This window comes from Oncorhynchus kisutch, linkage group LG10 (genome assembly GCF_002021735.2).
Source record: "Oncorhynchus kisutch isolate 150728-3 linkage group LG10, Okis_V2, whole genome shotgun sequence".
NCBI lineage: Eukaryota > Metazoa > Chordata > Actinopteri > Salmoniformes > Salmonidae > Oncorhynchus > Oncorhynchus kisutch.
Window position 1 is genome coordinate 30633502 of NC_034183.2, and position 12062 is coordinate 30645563.

Sequence of the window (12062 nt, forward strand, 5' to 3'; positions counted from 1 at the left end):
AGAGTTAATTAAAGTGACTATGGATAGATGACAACAGAGAGTTGCAGTGGTGTGGAGAGGGGAGGGGGGCAATGCGATAGTCTGGGTAGCTTGTAGACTAGATGTTCAGGACTCTTATGGCTTCTGGGGAAGTGGCTGTTTAGAAGCCTCTTGGACCTAGACTTGGCGCTCCGGTACTACTTGCCGTGTGGTAGCAGAAAGAACAGTCTATGACTAGGGTGGCTGGAGTCTTTGACAATTTTTCGGGCCTTCCTCTGACATTGCCTGGTATAGAGGTCCTGGATGGCAGGAAACTTGGCCCCAGTGATGTACATTCGCACTATCTTCTGTAGTGCCTTGCGGTCGGAGGCCGAGCAGTTGCCATACCAGGCAGTGAATTAACCAGTGAATTAACCATGCTCTCAATGCTACAGCTGTGGAACCTTTTGAGGATCTGGGGACCCACGTCAAAACCTTTCAGTCTCCTGAGGGGGAATAGATTTTGTCGTGCCAGCTTCACGACTGTCATGGTGTTCTTGGACCATGTTAGTTTGTTGGTGATGTGGACACCAAGGAGCTTGAACCTATCAATCTGCTCCACTACAGCCCCGTCGATGAGAATGGGGACGTGCTCGGTCCTCTTTTTCCTGTAGTCCACAATCATCTCCTTCATCTTGATCACAATGAGGGAGAGGTTGTTGTCCTGGCACCACACGGCCAGGTCTCTGACCTCCTACCTATAGGCTGTCTCATCGGCAAATTTAATGATGGTGTTGGAGTCATGCCTGGCCGTGCAGTCATGAGTGAACAGGGAGTACAGGAGGGGGGTGAGACCGCACCCCTGAGGGGCCCCTGTGTTGAGGATCAGCGTGGCAGATGTGTCGTTACCTACCCTTACCATCTGGGGGCGGCCTGTCAGGAAGTCCAGGATCCAGTTGCAGAGAGAGGTGTTTAGTCCCAGGGTCCTTAGCTTATTGATGAGCTTTGAGGGCACTATATGGTGTTAAACGCTAAGCTGTAGTCAATGAACAGCATTCTCACATAGGTGTTCCTTTTGACCAGGTGGGAAAGGGCAGTGTGGAGTGCAATAGAGACTGCATCATCTGTGGATCTGTTAGGGCAGTATGCAAATTGGAGTGGGTCTAGGGTTTCTGGGATGATGGTGTTAATGTGAGCCATGACCAGCCTTTCAAAGAACTTCATGGCTACAGATGTGAGTGCTACGGGTCGGTAGTAATTTAGGCAGGTAACCTTAGTGTTCTTGGCACAGGCACTATGGTGGTCTGCTTAAAACATGTTGGTATTACAGACTCGGACAGGGAGAGGTTGAAAATGTCAGTGAAGACACTTGCTAGTTGGTCAGCGCATGCTCGCAGTACACGTCCTGGTAATCTGTCTGGCCCTGCGGCCTTGTGAATGTTGACCTTTCTAAAGGTCTTACTCACTTACTCAATCCAGCATGCTAACAGTGCACTACACCCACCAACTTTCCTTTCCAATTAGCAAAAGGCTGAAACCAGAGATCTGTATATAATGACGAGATGCTCATGTGGTAGTCTTTGTCCCAAAGGCAGAAAGGCAGGCGACAAGTTTAGGTCTGGATATTATTCCCATAGAAACACATTGGTCTTTTACTGGACAGATTTTGGCGAGAGTGAGCCATTTCGCTTAGCCTCTTCCTCTCTGTTGAAACAGCATTTTATCCTTTGTCAAGATAATCCATCCACCTGACAGGTGTGGCATAAAAAGGAGCTGATTAAACAGCACGATCATTACACAGGTGTACCTTGTGCTGGGGACACTTAAAGGCCACTCTAAAATGTGTAGTTTTGACACACAACTAATTGCCACAGGTGTCTCAAGTTGAGGGAGCATGCAATTGACATGCTTACTGCAGGAATGTCCACCAGACTGCAGGAATGTTCATTTGTCTATCATAAGCAACCTTCAATGTTGTTTTAGAAAATTTGACAGTACATCCAACCGGCCTCATAACCACAGACCACGTGTAACCAAGCCAGTCCAGGACCTCCACATCCGGCTACTTCCCCTGTGGGGTCGTCAGAGGAGGGGAGGGGTGCTGCGGAGTATTTCTGTCTGTAATAAAACCCTTTTGTTTGGAAAAACAAATTTTGATTGGCTGGGCCTCGCTCCTAAGTTGGTGGGCCTTTGCCCTCCCAGTCCCATCCATGGCTGTGCCCCTGCCCAGTCATGTGAAATCCATAGATTAGAGCCTAATTAATTAATTTCAATTGACTGATTTCCTTATATGAACTGTAAGTCAGCAAAATCATTGAAATTGTTGCATGTGGCATTTATATTTTTGTTCAGTATATATCACCCGAGAAAGCATGCGAGCGAAACAGAGCCCCTCTGTTTGTAGCCCATGTATCTGATGCTGTCTGGACAGAAATAGTATGACAGGGTCCAGACAGTATCATATACATGGTCTACACATACTGAGACGGGGGGGGGGGCTGTTTTGCTCGCTCAGATGGTTTAACTGAGATTGATGCATCTCGATCAAATAAATGATCAATATTTTACTTGGACGGGCAAGGAGGTATGGTAGGGCGGGCCAGGCCCCCTAAGGCTCACCCATAATGCTGGCCGTGAATCGTTTTTCCAAAGGCGGGAAGGCAGGTGACAAGCTTCGGTCCAAAATAATCCCATAGAAACGCATTGGATTTATTATGGACAGATTTTGCCAAGATTAAAACCTCTCGCTTCGCCTCTTCCTCTCTGCTGCGTTTCCCTGCCAGGGCTTGTTTTGTGACTGACAGGCGCCTGCCCTATCAATAGATCGCTAGAAGATGCATGTCGTTCATTCTAACGGACAAGGGCTTGACGGAATGGCTAATTGAAACTTTTAAATGAAAAATTGCCCAGTTAATATTAAGTGGAAAAAGTAGTCGGCTGAAAAGGAGCCTGGATAAGTAGAAATAAAGTGTCTTTCTTGTTAGTCTGCTTTTCATTTCATTTTTGACAGTATTGCATTAACGTAGAGGTACTATTTTGATAGCCACATAGTCCAAATTATTGTAGTAGCTTAGTCTACTGTTCATAGATCAGAAGTTTGTGTGTATGTGTGCGTGTTTGATACCGAGCTCATCCAAGTTTATTGTATTAATTTATAGTCTGCTGTTCCTGAATCATAAAACTAGACCATTGCTTCAGGTGCTTGGAAAATGTCTGTTCTCCAAAACTATTGGGTCCCCCCAGGCTCAGAACAGGAAGTGGCCAATGACAGAAACTCCCATCAGAAAACCAGACTTTCTGAGGCTGGAATTGTGATCTCTTTATTCAGCTTCAGCGTGAGTGCGTGTGTGTTTACCCACATACCTCTCTCCAGGGGAGGAAAATCCTAGAGAAATTTGTAACAAAAACACATTGTAGCCCCTAACCAGGTTATCCTACATTCTCACATTGCAAAAGCAAACCGGATAGGGGTGTTGTGCTGTTGAATAGGGATTTTGGGGGAGGTGCAGAAACAATCAGCTTTTTCTTGGAAAGACTTAGTCTCTTTCCTCTCATGGTCACACAGAGGGGTGATGGTCCTTGCACCCTGGGAGAGCTGGTAGAGTCATCACACAACCCATCCCCACCCCTGGTCCCCTGCCCTGGCTGGTTCTACTGTCAACATCACTTGCATGCTACTGTATGCCATGAGCGAGAGGAGGACTGGAGAGAGGAGGACTGGAGAGAGGAGGACTGGAGAGAGGAGGACTGGGGAGAGGAGGACTGGAGAAAAGAGGACTGGAGAGATGATAAGAGTCTGAAATGTGTGTATCTCTCTCTGTGTGTGTATGTGTGTGTGTATAAACAGTATGTGTGTGTAGGATCTGCCTTCCCTCAGCCCCCTGACTGTTTAGTGAGCCAGTCAGGCTAGTTAGCTTTAATAGTGTCCATTACAGTGAAGTAAAGATGTGCAGGCCAGTGATAGCAGCCTTAAATCACCTGTCAGCCTTGATTAAAGGGGCATCCATACTCCTTACCCACAACCTGCTCTGAAACACACAACCTGCCACTTACACACATCCTGCCACTACACACAACCGGCTCTAAAACACACAACCTGATCTTAAACAAAGAACCTGCTCTGAAACACACAACCTGCCACTACATACAACCTGCTCTGAAACACACAACCTGCCACTACACACAACCTGCTCTGAAACACACATCCCACTCTGAAACAGTCAACCCCTAGGATGGGAGGTGCTGGGTTTTTGTAGTTATACATGATCCAGGAGAAGGCTGCATTAATAAACAAAGAATAATATAAACTGTGACACAATCGTTTCCCCTTCGGCACCCCTCTCTTCTTCTTGTATTCAGGATGAGCGCTGACCAAATTTGTATATACAGTAACTAAATGTAGCATGAACTACCTAACCTATACTGTGATGTACAGTTGAAGTCGGAAGTTTAAATAAACTTAGGTTGGAGTCATTAAAACTCGTTTTTTAACCACTCCACAAATGTCTTGTTAAACTATAGTTTTGGCAAATCTGTCAGGATATCTACTTTGTGCATGACACAAGGAATTTTTCCAACAATTGTTTACAAACAGATTATTTCACTTATCATTCATTTTATCACAATTACAGTGTGTCAGAAGGTTACATACACTTAGCTGACTGTGCCTTTAAACAGCTTGGAAAATTCCTGAAAACGATGTCATGGCTTTAAAAGCTTCTGATAGGCTAATTGACATCATGTGAGTCAATTGGAGGTATACCCGTGGATGTATTTCAAGGCGTGCCTTCAAACTCAGTGCTTATTTGCTTGACATCATGGGAAAATCAAAAGAAATCAGCCAAGACCTCAGAAAAATAATCGTAGACCTCCACACATCTGGTTCATCCTGGGGAACAATTTCCAAATGCCGGAAGGTACCACGTTCATCTGTATGTGTCACATGTGCCACTGAAACAGACTATTAGACAGAGAAGAGAGAAAGAAGAGAGTTTATCTGAAAGCTATAATTAACTCCCAACTTCAGTCAGTGTGGGCCAAGACCGTGACAATCTGGTAGTGATTAGTGGGCTATTAAATTCAAACTCTTATTAATTCAAGGGTATGATTAGGAAAGAAATGTTATACTTCCACCAAGGCTTCCAACCAGGGAAGAGGGGGGTAGGGGCATAATTAATAAATATATAAAAAAGGGGATTAAATAATGTTATTTGATAGACTTCAATTCTATCTGCCAATTTCATAGTTGAAAAAAACACGCTATGGCTGCTTACATTCCTGTACAACGAAAGACTTGCCCGCTGATAGACAGGCATATTAACAGAGCAAATCAATGCAGAGAGCATTTTATTGGTTCTGAAGACATTAGCTGGGACTGTGTGTGTGTGTGTGTGTGTGTGTAGCCCAATGCTAGCCTAGCTTCTATGACCAGCCACAGGTGCTGCTGACTACCGCCTCTCTAGTTTTCCCTCCTAGCATCCAAATCAAATATTTATTTCATTTATTTAACTGGTAGAGTCAGTTAAGAAGAAATTCTTAAGTACAATGATGGCCTATTAGGGAACAGTGGGTTAACTGCCTTGTTCAGGGGCAGAACGACAGATTTGTACCTTGCCAGCTTGGGGATTCGATCCAACAACCTTTCGGTTACTGGCCCAACGCTCAAACCACTAGGCTACCTGCCGCCCCAGGTAGCCTTTCTATCCAAAGCCAGATGTAAACAAGAGGCGAGCACAAACACACCCACAGCCCTTCTCTCCCTGGTCATTAGAGGAATTATGTGTACTGTTAATGTGTGACATCTGGAAGCGAGGTGAAGGGAAGACTATAAACATTCATGGGCGGGCCACAGGTGCTACTTAGGGTGATAATGTTAAAGGGGTAGTTCACCCAAATTACTAAATGACACATTGGTTTCCTTACCCTGTAAGCAGTCTATGGACAAAGTATGAAAGCAATCCATGCCTTGGTTTAGTTTCCCTTGCACTGTTTCCACATGTTAACGTTCTAACAAATCCACTTCAAGTCATTGGACCGATATTAGCAATTTTCTCACATACTTCTTGCGCATCATGATGCAATCTAAACCAACAACACAATTGTAGAGAGGCACTCAAATACACACTTGTGCACACACTCCCGGTTGGTGTCACTCCCAGCCCCGATACTAGTGACTCTATTCACTGTTAATGATACCCAGCTGGGTTAAATGAGACCTGAGAGAAAGTGAGAGGGAGAGGGAAAGAGAGAGGGAGATAGAGGGAGAGTACAGTGAGAAAGACAAAGTAAGAGAGAAAGGGGCGAGATAAATAAAGCTTTTAACTGATTTAAGGCCCTAACCCTCAGTTTTGGATGTTAAATGTGGAAACTCAATTATCAGGTCCAAGAAGTCCTTTTCCATTTCCTCCCATGGTGTTTAAATCATGTCAGAGCCCAAGACCCGCTCCATTCTCTCTGTCTTTCCCCTTCCATATCAACTCTATACTACTAAACTAAATACGTTAATATCGATACTACCAATTAAAATCCAACTACTGCTACTTCAATAAATTACACAATTACTACTTCCAAATGTAATATGACTACTAGGCTTGGGCGATATAGAATTTATACCGTATACTGGGGTATTTCTAAAACAGATGATTTGCAATACTGTAAATAAAATCCAAACCATACCAAAATCCAAACCATACGCCACTGCTTATAAGTTAAGTAAAACTAATACATCTAAGATGTGTCAAATAAATTATATCCAGCTCAGGGCTCCAGCTATGCATTTGCTTCGCTAACTTGCTAGCTAAATGTCAATAATCAAGCTTCTTGGTGACAACATAGACATAGATCCCTGTAGCCTGAAATGTTTTGTGCGTTCCAAAAAAGGAGAATCTTCCAGATGTCACACATTAACAGTACACATAATTCCTCTAAAAAAGGAGAAATAGTGCCTCGGGTGCACTTCCGGTAATACTGTATACCTGGTATGGAACAGAAATGGAATGAAAATCTGTTTACCTCCCAACCCTAATCTACTATTACTGCTACTTGCAAATATTGCCATTTCTACTACCATCACAATTACTGTGCTATTACTATGGTACTTCAGAGTAGTTTCAAGCTTTCAATAAATACATCTCTCCAAAGACATTCCTGAACACAGAACACTTAGACAGTTTGAATGATTCTGTTTTCTTGGACCCTGAATATCATACAAAATCATACTACTTATTCGGATACACAACAAAATGTTATTATTAAGTACTAGGCACGAGAAGGAGCAAAAGAGAGGGAGAGAGACAGCTGAGAGAGAAATAAAATGTTCTTGTTGTTTTCAGGTTCTTGCCAATCCATCCATCTGTGTGAGGCGTTAAGAGACCAGCTCCCTTTCTTCCCTCTTTCTTCTCCCCATTTAATCACTGCATATTCCCACTCAAAGCAAAGTAGTTCTCTTTATTCATGTCTTTATTCACTCTGTTCTCATTATCTGGACTTAACTGAACCAGGAAGAGACCACTTCAGCCCAGTTGTCTCAGAATTGATCACGAATCAGAAAAGATGTTTAGGTGGTTGTAATATTTCTGTACACTGGTACTTAGAGTAGGATGAGACTGACTGTGACTGTGCATACTAACCATCTGTTCACAGTTGTCCTATAAGAATCACAATAGTACATCGAAATGAAGTACTAGTTAGCCGCCGAAAATAGACGTTTTGTTAGGTTTCGTTTAGTACAGTATTAATTTGTGGATGTCCATCATCCATTTCACATAAGATATGTTCTGAATTACAATTCATACGATATATTATGAATTGCAATTTGTAACATATTGCAAACGTTAGCCGGCTAGGCTAGGGTTAGGGTTAAGCATAAGGTTTAAGGGTTAAGGTTATCTAACCTCCAAAGTAGTTGCAAACTTTCTATAGCATGATCGATTTTCCATTATGACCACTGCTATAAGTCATATTACAGTTCAAATTGTATACTTTGCCACAAGCCTATTCATTTGTCAGAAGCCACTGTGTGCTGTTGCCTTCATACTGCTCAGGAGAGTAGGCAGGGGGTTTTGGCACTTTACACAAACCACCTCTCCTTGAGTGTGGGAGAGGCAGCAGATGTGACTGGTTTTTTGATGTGTGTTGCCGTTGGGTCATCAAAAGAATATGCGGAAAGAGAATGGAGACTAGCTGAGATAAGGTCTGGATTTTCCCATAAGACATCAGCGAGTAGCAACTCCTGGTCTGTTGTTTTGTTAAAAGCAGTAATACATATAAGGCTTCATGTAGGTTGTCTTGACCAAAACATTGTTTTTAGCCAATTCCCTGAATTGTCGGTTTACTATATGTCTGACTGTTGGACCTTCGGGCTTGATATTCATTCTCACAATGTTAACACAGAAACTGCTATGTAAGCCATACTGAGGCGGTTCAAGGGGCCACAGAAATACCTGCTGTGTGTGTGTTCACTGGGCCACAGAAGTACCTGCTGTGTGTGTTCACTGGGCCGTTGAAATACCTGCGGTGCATTCCTCTGATAAGTTAAAGCACGTGTTGAGAGCTGGAAGAGAGAGGTCAGGCTGGCTATTTCTAGCAGTGAGGTCATGAACCCGGCTCAACACACACTCTTCCATACCCACACACACACTGCCAGGAATGGCTAAGTGGGTCACACCACATGCTCCCCCACCTTGACCTCTCTATAACAACTGTCCTTTATGACTCTGGGGGCGTTTCCACCAACCTGTGGCTCAGATGGCTCAGCCAGTTAGAGCCTGTATGAGTCTGTGTATATATAACTGCTTGGGATAAAAATGTCTCCTGCTAAGTGACTGTATTATTATTACAAACCCCATATAAAAATGGCAGAATTTTGCCTCTGTGTGGATGTCACCCACATTTACAGGCTAGGAGGTCAAAGTCTGTCCATGAGGAAATCTTTGAGACCATAGCATTATACTGTACATGCCGTAGTCTAAATGACAATACATAATACAGTGCCTTGCGAAAGTATTCGGCCCCCTTGAACTTTGTGACCTTTTGCCACATTTCAGGCTTCAAACATAAAGATATAAAACTGTATTTTTTTGTTAAGAATCAACAACAAGTGGGACACAATCATGAAGTGGAACGACATTTATTGGATATTTGATGCTCTCTGCGCTTTTAACGGACCTCTGAGACTATCACAGTGCAGGTGCATTTATACAGAGACTTGATTACACACAGGTGGATTGTATTTATCATCATTAGTCATTTAGGTCAACATTGGATCATTCAGAGATCCTCACTGAACTTCTGGAGAGAGTTTGCTGCACTGAAAGTAAAGGGACTGAATAATTTTGCACGCCCAATTTTTCAGTTTTTGATTTGTTAAAAAAGTTTGAAATATCCAATAAATGTTGTTCAACTTCATGATTGTGTCCCACTTGTTGTTGATTCTTCACAAAAAAATACAGTTTTATATCTTTATGTTTGAAGCCTGAAATGTGGCAAAAGGTCGCAAAGTTCAAGGGGGCCGAATACTTTCGCAAGGCACTGTATATCGTAGCATGATAATACCAAGCCAAAATAACATGTCAGGGACAGGACTCAAGTGGTGAAAAGTTGCTCAACTTTTCCTAAACACAGTGAATGACCACCCACCAAAACAAAGCAGAACAAATTCTCTGGGCTTTGAAGTGACAGCATGAAAGTGAAAAAGCCTCAATTTCTACATTAGTTTCACTGCTGCTCCACCAGCCAAAACAAAGACCTTCAATATCCTATCAGCTGGGAAGCACAACATTATTTTGCTGAACAAATTTTCTAAGAATTTTCAATGTCACAGATATATCTAGGATATGTGAGGCTATATTCTCCATTGACTAATACGTAGTAAAAAACTGACCTAACTAGCAAGCAAATGTTTAACTTCCTGTAATGTACGGCATAACTGATAAGTGGCAGTCGGTGCCAGTTAAGATGAGGGAGGACAATTATGTTTTGTGAGTGGTCTTATTTGTACTACAGCATACTGGATGACTCTCATTCATATTCCATTCACCCAGTTCAATTCAATAGGTTTAGGCTACAATATGATACTGACATTTCCCTGTACTCATCATGAGGTTGCTACAACCGAGCCTATGAATGAAAGACTACAACGTAGGTGCACAGGTCGAGAGAAGAATTTGACAGAGAGTGACACATTCAATACTGCCTTGCAAACTCTTGCCTGCATCTAGCTAATCTAGGGCGTAGTCATTAGTCCAACAATTCCAAACGAGAGTTTCTATTGGACAAATTTAGGTATTTGTATTCGTTCCGTTTAAGAAACGTTTTTCCAACAGAATCACTGGAATGAATACACTCCTGATCCCACGCAAACAGTTCCCTTTCGTAGCCAATTACAAACAGCTCATTGTAAAAAAAACTTCCCAAAAACTGCTTGTTGTATTCCTTCTCGCATCTATGCGCTCTCCTCCTCTCACCTTTTCCCTTCGCTTGTGGACTTCAATGCACTATATATCAGCTGTCTGTGACCAGGTGAAAAAACCTCTCCAAGACAAACCTTCATATCATAACCGCTACACACAGCGTACATCATTGTCACCATATTAGCTAAAGTAACATCATAGTCAACATAGCTAATAGACTAGGCTAAACTAGCTAGCTGCATTTTCTAGCTAAGTGAAAGAAAAATCTGATTTTTAAAAAACATTTATTTGTTCAAAACTGTTAAACTATTTTCTCTCTGAGGTCAACTACTCACCACATTTTATGCACTGCGGTGCTAGCTAGCTGTAGCTTATGCTTCCAGTACAATAGTCATTCTCTGATCCTTTGATTGGGTGGACAACATATCAGTTCATGCTGCAATTGCTCTGATAAGTTGAAGGACGTCCTCCGGAAGCTGTCATTATTACGGTGTAAGTCTATGAAAAGGGGTGCGAACCATGAGCCTCCTAGGTTTTGTATTTAAGTCAACATTGAGTAATTTTTTTAATGCCATCATATTCTGTGATAAGTGCAAATAGTCTACATTAAAACCCAAGCAAATGCACAATCATTTTCAAATTCAAACAAGAGCAACAGTATTATGCAGTATGTGTGTAATGGCATTTGCGTAGCAGCTGGATTGGAGCAGTGCTTTCACAGTGAAGTGTGGATATGCGAAAGGCTGCATCATGTCTCTCTGCTATCATCTATTCTAGTCTGCCATGCAAACAGCAACACTCTCTCTTTCTCTCTTGCAAATGGGACATGGGTTCAAAACTACACTAAAAACACAGACACCTAGACTAATGTGAGGTACTGACACAATTCTACAGAAAATAGAAGCATATATCTAGCTTCAAGTGAAACCCAATCCATTTAACATCGAAACACACGGAGAAGAAAGTCATATTTGATTCTTTTTTTGAGAGAGAAAAAGGACAATTGAAACGTACTTTTAAAGAGTTTATCCTTTCAAAACATTTGTTCCGAGGAGGCGGTGGAGTATTCCTGTGAGTGTCCGTGTCCCCAGTTCAGTCTGTTAGAATCCAAGCCTGCCTATTCTCTCTGTTCACTCTCGCTCAGCTCAGGTCCCTCTCACATACAATGGACTGATGCAAGACACCCCTGGAAAAAAAGGGAGCTCGGAGGAGGGAGAGAAAGAGAGAAAAAAAACATCACATTCTGAGGATTCTTGGGGGCATGCCAAAATCCCAGAATTCCTCATGCTATACATATGGTTTCAATTAAGTCAAACCCCAGTACCCAATCAGAATGCTTTTTTCTCCTTGAGGAGAACTCTTTCTTTTGACAGCATGATGGAGTAATCAAACCACTAACTCATGGTAGCTAAATTCATGAAGCACAGGACATTTTAATTCAATGTTGCCTATGGTTGTTGTGTGGAACAAATTACATGAGATTCTGTTGACAAATAATGTCAACAAAATAAACATTGAATAACTTAAATTCAACACTGGAAAAAACATTTGATAGGGTTTCATTTTACAATACAAAAACCCCCATTTATATTCACCATAGTAATGACATTGACAATACACTGTTAGTACACTGACAACTGTTGTACTGGAATTAGTTTAATTTACATTATTTAGAATTGCAAGCCAGACAACAGT